The sequence below is a fragment of the Etheostoma spectabile genome, chromosome 9, assembly GCF_008692095.1.
Source record: "Etheostoma spectabile isolate EspeVRDwgs_2016 chromosome 9, UIUC_Espe_1.0, whole genome shotgun sequence".
Lineage (NCBI taxonomy): Eukaryota > Metazoa > Chordata > Actinopteri > Perciformes > Percidae > Etheostoma > Etheostoma spectabile.
This window is the reverse complement of record NC_045741.1, coordinates 9962760-9972856: the sequence shown is the minus strand read 5'-3', so window position 1 is coordinate 9972856 and position 10097 is coordinate 9962760. Positions and strand designations below refer to the sequence as shown.

General features: G+C 38.6%; 1 protein-coding gene across 1 annotated transcript in view; it reads left to right on the top strand.

The window, feature by feature from the left end:
* Positions 1–1464: 1464 nt before the first annotated feature.
* Positions 1465–10097, top strand: part of bcar3 (BCAR3 adaptor protein, NSP family member) — a 70382-nt gene continuing 61749 nt past the window's right edge. Inside the window, 1 exon segment of the mRNA XM_032527018.1 lies at positions 1465–1714. The gene's annotated coding sequence lies outside the window, so the exon portion shown is untranslated.

Below are 10097 nucleotides of genomic sequence, written 5' to 3'. Positions count from 1 at the left end.
GCTGGAAGACCCAGCCACAACCCATCTTCAATGCTCTTTCTGAGAGAAGGAGGTTGTTCGCCAAGATCTGGCAATACATGGCTCCATCCTCCCCTCAGTACGGTGCAGTCTTCCAGTCCTTTAGCTAGTAATAGGGGTGGGAATCAGACTCCTCCAGATACAATATCAAAACGATACTCACGCCATGATACTATATTATTGAGATTTTAAACATATTGCAATATTCTGTGATCTATTGCAACTTTTAACTTTTTTTTCCAACTTTTAGTTTTTCCCCCAATTTCAAATGATGTCCCCAAAAGGAAACTTTGTCAACATCTGTTTCATCTAAAAAGATACATTTTATCTCACTTCAATTCTATTGCTGCAAAATGGGATTGTCAAGCGGACAAACTGACCAACACATATATAATAAAATATCGATACAGTATTGCCACTAAAAATATCGGGATACTATGCAGTGTCGATTCATCAAAACTTATACATTGAGTGTTGGTAGGCTATGCGCAGAAAAATTAGAATAACTATCTTTAACTGCAGTGTATGTTTTGACCACATGAAAGGCATGATTTTACATCCAATTGACGCAGTTACCGAAACATACCACATGGGGGCAGTAGAATACAGAAAAGAAAATTGGAGTTATGGATAAAAAGAGATTTGGTAAAAATGTATTGCACATGCACTTCTGTCGTTCGTGACTCCAAAACATTCTTTCAGCACGTTGGAAGAGGAATCTCAAACGCATTTGCATGAACAAATACCATCTTAAAATCATCGTTCAACTTCTAGATGCTGTCAGTTTCGTCTGGTGTACACTGTTGTGTAGTTTGTTTTGTGGCCTTTATTTTGTAGCTTCCTGTGAGGACGGATGTGTTTTAGTTTGAAAGGAACATGGCCGGGTATACAAGTTGCAATTGCAACTTGTATACCCGGAAAAAGCCTAACGAAGATATTAAGTTACACAGCTAGATACTGTGATTGTATAAATTCAGACTGAAAAGTTAGTAGTTCATCAGTTAAATATTTAACTAGGTAAATTTAATGTTAATAATATGTAAGAATATTTAATTTTTATGTGAGCTAAGTATTATGCTGCATGACGGCAAATTGTAACATTAATTTATATGTAACATTAGCTGACGCCATGTTGTTTTTATATGGCTAATGCTTGCTTTAACGTGGGTTCAATGACTAAATAAACTCCTTAGACAGAGCAATTGAGAAAAAGCACACCCTATTTACATGTCACAAGTTTAATTTTAGACAAAGATAAAAAGAAAAGAAAGTATTCCCCACCCAAATGTTGCTGCTGGAGGGCTTTCCGACTATTTAGCAATTAGCATTGCTAAAGGTTGCACGTGTACTGTGTTAGGGAACGTTAGGTATACTTGGATGTGTGACGTTCTTTCTCTCTCTCTCTCTCTCGCTCTCTCTCTCCCTCTCTCTCCCTCTCTCTCTCTGTGCTGACAGGTACTTCAAGGTTTCTGCAGACCTGAGCTGAGGTGCCGAGAGCCACTCAACTTGATGTAATTCTCTGATTTGAACTTAGCCGTTACCAGTAGTAACGTGCCAAAACGAGGCTGCTGTACCCAGTGCTCTGACCGGGGACTCCTACATCAACTCTGCCATTCATCCTCAGCGAGTGTGCAGCCTGCATGCAGCAGTGCGCCGCACCGCCTTTGTGTCTCTGTCGCTCTACAACTCTCGCAAGGTAAGACATAGAAAGCTATTTATTACTTAATAATAGACACATTGTGAGTAATGAACATTTGTTGGGGAAAGAGATGCAGCCGTGCTACAACCCATTTAAGATGTAGTTCACTAATGAGTGACTTTCACCTGGCAGGATGCACATTTGTATAATGCACTTGACTTGCAACTTAAACATAATTTCAGTTCAAATCAGACAAGGATAGAAAAAAGAATAAATATAAAGAAAATAAAACAGTTTTGCACTGACTCTTTTGAAATTGTGTTTTTGTTAAAGTTTTTGTTGATTCCAAAATCTTTTTATTTCAATGCTTTCCAATAGATGCACTTTTAGACCACTGGGTACTGCTTGTCAGTTATGATTCAGCATGAAAAACACTGCGGGCTACAGTGAATCCTCTAAAACGATTATCGGATCAGATAAGAGAGAAATGAGCCTTGACTTTTTCCTCTTTGCTGGGGGATCCGCAATTTCATGTTGGACCTTCTCCACACCTCATTCAGAAAACAGATGCTGCTAAGATGTCCGTAGGTCTACACTATGTGCAGAAGCCAGGCGGCTCCCCAAAGGAATGCCCTTACCTCAGTGCTGAGTCATGCAAATTATACCTCCGCTTCTCTGTCTCCTATCTCCTATCTTTGAGCTGTTATCACCAGACCACAAGTCATTGGATTCGTTACATCCCATGGCTGGAGTAACATTGCAAAATTGACTTTACGCATGTTCCTAAAACAAGTGAATTCATTTACAACGATTGTTCATTTCACTACACCTTTCAATAAAAGTGTCAGGAAAGATGAAACTACTGTGGAAATAAGTTGCAAGAAGTTTAGACAAACAAAATTATAGGATTCCATACAAGTGATGACAAGTTGCACGTTTTTCTCTGCATATCCAACATGCTATGTTTTATAGGGAATCAAACAGTGATGCAGAAACATGTTGACTCACATCTCCTGAAAATATTTTGTAGATCCAAGCAGTTGTTTTACCAGTTTTTAGGATCTTCGGCATCTTTATGATATTGATACACTGAGGATTCAATTACACTAATTAGGGTCAGACTAATGATTTAAGTAATATGAGACTATATTCCTTCACGGGTAAAGTACAGGAGATGAATTTTGACTGGAACGTGTATAATTTTATGGGGTAATTTACACTGCCAAGTATTACCATGTTTCCCTCGTGGCTTGTAAAAGAAATACAAATACTTGTATTTAAATACCCAATAAAGCAAGAAAAATTAGCCTCCAGGAAAAAAACTGAATCAGTTTGGCGGCAGAGAAAAAACTTCAAATGAAATACAAACCTCCTGGAGGCACAGATCCAAACCAAATGAAGGCTGCTTGATAATGCGGTGCAGTGTGATAATAGCCCCTCTGCCTGTAGCACAGACAGTGAAAGTCGTCTAGCATTTCACACAAATAAGATGTTTTGCTGCTGTGTGGCTGCTTAGCTGCAAGCCCAGCCATGCTTGATATGGCAGTGCTTTAGTCTCAGTTCACATGTGCACCAAATGCTGACAGCTGTAAAGTGACTCTTTATTCAACCCTCTGAAAAGAGATTGTATAATAAATGGACAAATACAAAAAGGGAAGATGGAAAGAGGGACAAACAGAGATAGAAGAGATAGAAAGGATAGGTAAAGCGCATGAGGAAGAACTGTAGAAAAAAACGCAGATGAGGCGAGGAGAGATGTTAGATGGTGAAGAAGAAGCAGTGAGCAGATGATTGGAGAAGATTGGAAACCATTAAAGAAAAAAAGATTAGAAAAGGAAAACTTGCTAGGAAACAAGAGGAAAATGAAGACAAGTTTGGAGGATTAGAAGAAAGGAAAATAAGCAAAGGGGAGATGTTCTTCTACAGTCCTAAGATAACTGCCTTCTTGTTGTGAAAACAGTAGTTATTCAGTATCTCACCTGATCCTCACTAAGATATGCTCCTCTGTCACATTTCAGCTGTTCCTGTAGTTACTGTAACCTACAGGTAAACACGTTCAGACCGCTAAGTTCAGACATGTTCACAACCACAGCGAGAAAATAATATTCCACTTCTGCAGAATGTTTATATCCACACCTCTGAGATAGTCATGGAGCATCTCATAATCAGTACACAGAACACTGAACAACAAAAATAGGTTTTGTTGGATTGCACATGAGTTAGGTATAATATTGATATTATATTGCTTTGTTTAAGATAAGCTTTACAACACTAAGCTTTGTGCCAAGTAGGGGTGTGATGAGACACCCAGCTCATGAGACGAGAAAAGATTTTACAGAAAACTTAAATGAAGAAATAAGACTGTAAAAAAAGTCCTTCATTCAATCAAAAGTCACAAAATAAAAACCGAGCACGGAAAGGTTTTGCCATAAACTCAAATGACTGGCTTCTCTCTTTCATAACTTACTTATTCCACATGTATGGTGGAGAGTCTCTTCACTCAGAGAACCAAAGTCACAACATAACTAAGTGTTTTCTTGAGACCAAATGTTTTTTACTTGAATTTGTCCTTGTACAGAAGAAAGAGCGAAATAATTCACTTTGATAACGTTCTAAAGCGAAAATAAATCACCATCAAACACTCAACAGATTTTTGTGAAGACCGATGCTATTTTCTCCTCGGAATTTTATTAATTGCAGCACTAAACAAGGAAGTAGGCTACTCTAGTATCAATTTCTGACCATTATAGGACGGAGAGAGAACCTTTTTTCCTTTTCTTAATATCATTAAAGGTAAAGTTAGGTATTGCTGTCTGCTTTCCGATTCATTGTAACAGAGAAACCGAGTGGTCTGTGTGAGGCAGCGCCACAGTTCAACTGTCCGCTGCAGACGCGTTTGTGTCTCAGCCAAGAGAGAGAGAGAGAGAGAGAGAGAGAGAGAGAGAGAGAAAGAGGGGGATAGGGGGATTTTCCATGCTAATTTCAAGGCTGCTGCTCTGCACTCGTGTACAGATATTGCAAGACACTTTTTACCTCAATGAAAAATCTTTATTTTTATTTTAATCTGGCGAGTTCATGTCATTAAATTTTGATTGTTTATGTGATTTTTGAACACATTCGTAAATTCAATTCAGTTTTATTTATGGGGTCAAATCGTAACATAAGTTATCTTGGGACACTTAACAGCTAGAGTAGGTCTAGACCACGTTCTTTTATTTAAAACGGCCCACCAATTCTCCTCAAGAGCAACATTTGGTGCAATGATGGTGAGAAAAAACAGAACCTGACTCTTTGTGGCTGGCAGATGGCCGGCCACAAAGAGTCACAGACACAGATATACAAATATGCCATATAATTATGCATTGAATATTAAAATCTGGAAAATATGAATGTAATGATATTGAGCTCATAACATATTGGCCGGCCCTTGTAGCTACATCAATCTATTTTTGGTGGAAGCATTCATGTTACCAACTAGTAACAGTTTGTGCTTTAGTACGTATGGCTAGTATTTAATGAGAATCATGAACTGAAATTTGTTTGGGGCACTGACTTTGGTTGTATTCCCGCGAGGGTGAGTTTGCTTTTATTGTTTTGTGTCCTTGTTACTTATATTGGAAAAATGGGAAGCAACCTTACCTGCCACCTAGATTATTAGCATAGCTGCCTGAGATTGTAACTCAGTGGAAATGTCTCGTCTTCTCTGCAGGCCGTGGCGTCCTTCATTTGAAACCTTGTGCTGCCTGGCTCGGTAACAGGAGCTGGAATTGCCTTGGTGGTGATGCTGATGTTATTTTTGAAGCCTAATTCAATTGGTTGGATTGTGTCAGTCTAATGTGATTGGCAAAAACGGATGCCCTTGGACTATAGAAGGCAAGTCAATACAGACATTAGAGAGAACTGAGTAAATGGAAAATTGTCATGGCTGCTTTGGACTTGGTATTGATATTTGCCATAGTTGCTTTAGTAGTTGGTGAGTTTTTGTCAAATAGCTATGCCTGTTTACTCAGTATGTGAGATGCTGGGATGGGTCCATTTATATTCAGTAATGCAAATGGCACTGTGACGGTGCTCCAGAGAAATGTGGTCATGGGAAACCGCTGAGGTCAAACCAACAGGGAGAGGAGAGGAGAGGAAGCTTGGATTGGACCGGACAGGAAGAATATCCCTCATGGGACTAGAGTACGGGTTCAGTTTTCTGTATAGTGAACGTGTTCACTGGTTCTACTGGGAATACTTTTCCTCAGAGCTAATGTCTTTTCTACTCATCAGTGCTGACCTCTTCTTTCCTTCCTTGTCCTCTCCGAGCTTTTAGGAATATGTACAAGCGTGTCCTTCCATTGTAACGAAAATGAAGAAATCCCAGCGCTGTAAATTCAAGATGGTTAAACCTTTTGGCTTTGGCCAGTTGGTGGCATCCCTACTGAGTTGCCTGTCTTATGGGGACAACCAGTGTTTGTTTCTTATCCAGAAAAGAAAATCTGACCTTCCCAAAGGAAATACATAGTTTTCCCTTTTTCCTAGCATATCCTTAAACTGCTTTCCTTCCAAGTCTTCACATGCATTTGTTTGTCTTGAAAATGTTCTGTGATCTTTCAAGAGTTTTATTAACCTGCTTTGTGGGGCCCTTTGGAAGGTTTACGAGAAAAACTGCTCACAATATCAGGGAAAAAGCTCAACACTTTAAAATGACACACAGCTGTTCAATAGTCTGTAATAGGCGGTTCAGTTGTTACATGGATCATCTGGCTGAAAGATGCAGTAAAAGGTCCTGATATCTGCGTGCAGTAGACTGGGACAGACAGGGTGTGGCCAACGCAGGTTTAATTGGCATCCTCTTGCTGCACATATTTCTCAGTTTACCCCAGTTCAGACTGTAAGACTTGATGGCACATTTTTATGGTAATCATATGGAGGTGCTCTGTGATCTCCCTTTCTATAAATTAGTGGAAGTGAAACCAGGAAATTTGGCAACAGTTAGAGGTGACTAAAATGTAAATGTCTTGTAAACTTCACAGAGAGCGCTCACATTTACACAAGGGGTAAAAGAGGCAGAAAGGGCTGATGTCGATTTATCCGTGATTTCCCTGAATGAAGCTCAGTAGCTGTTATCTGTGGGAGACAGTAGAGACTTTAGAAAGGGTTTTGTTAAACCTTTAAAACTGGCAGTTTTGACCTTGAAACATTACAATAAAGAAAGCATTTCCACCACGAAAAAGTGAGCATTTGTTAATTACACATTTTGTTTGTGTTTATTTAACAGGGACCATATAGATGAGAAAGAAAAGAAAAGTCAATTCACAAGGTCCATGTAATTAACAGTTGACATGTATTTCATGCAAAAGCCCTCTTTATACACACTGCCCACAGCTCATACATGCAGTTCAGTAGATAGTGGAACAGTTTAGGGGTTTGGTGCCCTGCTCAAGGGCACCCAGGCAGTGGCCAGGAGGCAAACTGACACCTCTCAAGCTGCCAATCCACTCTCAATACTTTGTCCGCACAGGAACTTAAAATGGGACATTTTTACAATGCAATGCAACAGATGTAATGTATATAGAGTATAAAGCTGGAGCTAATGTCTATTATTTATGTTTCTTTGATTACCTATTTTTACTATTAATCACTGTAAGTATTTTGTAAAAGTAGTTATTTTTATGGCATGTTACAGAAGCTCTTCATCAAAATGACATCCAGTGTTTTTAAGAAGATGATTTAAGTTGATGGATGAACTGGGCAGTATGAGATGACATCAGCATAATGTGGATCTGGCATATCATCATAAAAGAGCCAATAGACCAATGCCGGTGACTCTCCATGCGTGAGTGTGTGCATAAATGTGTGTGTGTGAACTAGTGTGCTGAACACACTAACTATGAGTAACGATGCTTTTACTATGAGGTGGCGAACAAACAAACAAACGATGTTTCTGGGAAGAACATTTATAAAAAAGAAAAAGGTTATAGAGCGTACCGAGCATCTATTAACCCATATCAAATGAATGTAGCAGTATTGCATATTTTATTTATAGCAATATAGGATTTTTATGTGATTATTGCACAAATTTGATGAATTCCCATGATTTGCCAAGTGCTTAATTTTGCTCAATTTGCCCTGGGATGTGTTTCTTTGTCCTATTGTATTGTTTGTAACTGTTTGTAAATGTTTATAGTTTTTGAAGTAAAAAATAAAAATAAAAACTTGATCACATAAAAAGTTTTGCTCAATTTGACATTTCTCTCTGGTTATTAGTTTTTCAATTGATTGTATTGTAAAACGAATAACCATAAAATTATCAAGATAGACATGAAAAATGTGATACAAAATTACACATACCGTGACACAGGTTGTTCCCACTATCCATATCGGCCATTTCTGAGCTGTCAGAAAAAGGGAGTTCAGCTGGGAGTCATGGTAAATCATTTGTTTAACACACTAACATTGGCATCATGTAAGTGTACAGATATGAATGAAGACTGTGTATTATGTCATTGCTGGTGGGACACAGAGGTTATTCATTCTCCTGTACGCCCTCTATTTCTCCATTAGGTTAAGCTGGTGCTTGGCACTGACAGGAGTCCATATACTGTATGAATGACTCCTCTTTTCTAATCTACATGATGACATGCTCATAGATTAGATTGATATGATTGAAAAACGGGGGGTGTGTGGGTTGAGATGTATCCTGGGGTCTAACAACCTTTGTGGCAATCAGTGACTACATGTCGGTCTCTGGGAGATCACTTAATGTGATTGGGTGGGGTAGGGGTTTTACTGCACATGCTCAATAACCGCCTCTTTGCCTGACAAGGTTTTTGTTCTGTCTTCACAAGTGACATGTCACCACACACACAGAGAAACAAACACACATGCATAAAACATAATGGCATTTCAACCCCCTACATGCCTGTGCGCTCTGCCACTCACATCATCCACAGGACACACTAACAACACACAAACAATGACGCCATCTGACAACAACACACAGTTACTCAAATAAAGCAGAGAAGAGTTGTTATTGTTTACATCAATAGAAATTTGTTTCCTGTTGATCCAGAACAAGATTATTTACATATATTTTACAGCTTTTTCATTCGTCAGGGTGGAAAATCATCAGACTGTCAGCAATTCTGAAGAATATCAACAAAGTCTGTAATGCTAATTTAACTAAATCAGTTGATAAGCTGGTTGTTGCTTTTTTGTGTTTCTGTCTTTTAAACAGAAGTGGTTTTGGAACTGGTTTTACTGCATGGTTATTGCATGAAATGAAACAGTTGGGATCAGTGTGGCGTGTATTAGTTAACATCGGATCTGATCTGCTATATGGTTTATATTGTGGTAGCTATCCCTTTAATATCTCTTTTTGTATAAGGCAATCATAGGCAATGTTTAAAACCATGAACAAAACTGATTTTGATATTATTGTAGCATCAGTGTAACGGTATTTCATTTGCTTAGATTAGCCAAAAACATACTCATCTGTTTTTCTGCCATTAACAGTTTCTAAATGGATTTTCCAGAAAATATATTTTAACACACTCAATAGATCTATGTCCTGATAATAAATGACATATTCACTTTGCCTAGTTCATTTAAGAGAGGAACATACTATCAGCAGATTTCCAATATTGAAGAACGCGGGTACAGGACCAAAAAACTTGATCGGGACATCCTCAGTAATCACTAATGGCTTGATTTTCTGTTCCAATCAGTTCTGTCCTAGTCTAATTTCTGTCTGCAGCAGACATCGCTCGATTACGTTGTAACCTTGGTTCTCTGAGTAAAGAGACTCTCTCTCCAGCTGTAGGCCGCTCGGAGCCGGTTCAGTAGAGAAACAGTGCTGTAGACATTTTGCCAACTTTAGACACTTCCTAAAAGGGAGCTAGTTTTAACTCAGAAGGTTTTCTTACCAAGATTTATCTTGACATATAGCACTGTCATCATTAATCATTTATCACCTTGTGGTCACGTACAGTATGTTGCTGTACAGACAGCCCAGTGCTTGTTGGTGAAAGTGATTTGTGGTAGCAGGGTGTTAGGGTGATATCAGCTCTTATTCCCAGGATCCAGTTGCTGCACATTCCTTTTAACATCTTGTGGCTCTATTTTGACTGGTGGCAGATCCGAGTTTTATTCTCAGGCTCAGTATCAGCCTTCTCTTTAGACTGAGACATCATCACCCATGGGTGTTTACAGCATTGGAGTATCTGTAGTTTCCTGTGAAAAAAGGAAATGAACAACATTTTGCCCCATCTCCCTCACCTGCATTTCAAATGGTACATTTTTAGTTTTCAATGACTGTACCAGTAGCTATCTGACTAACATCCCTTGCTATTATTTTTTAATGGTGCTTGGCTTTAAATTTAAATGACTTGGTTTTAAATAGGGTCATTAGTAGGCACAAGTCTACTTTTTATTTAAAAGTCACAGCAAAAATATG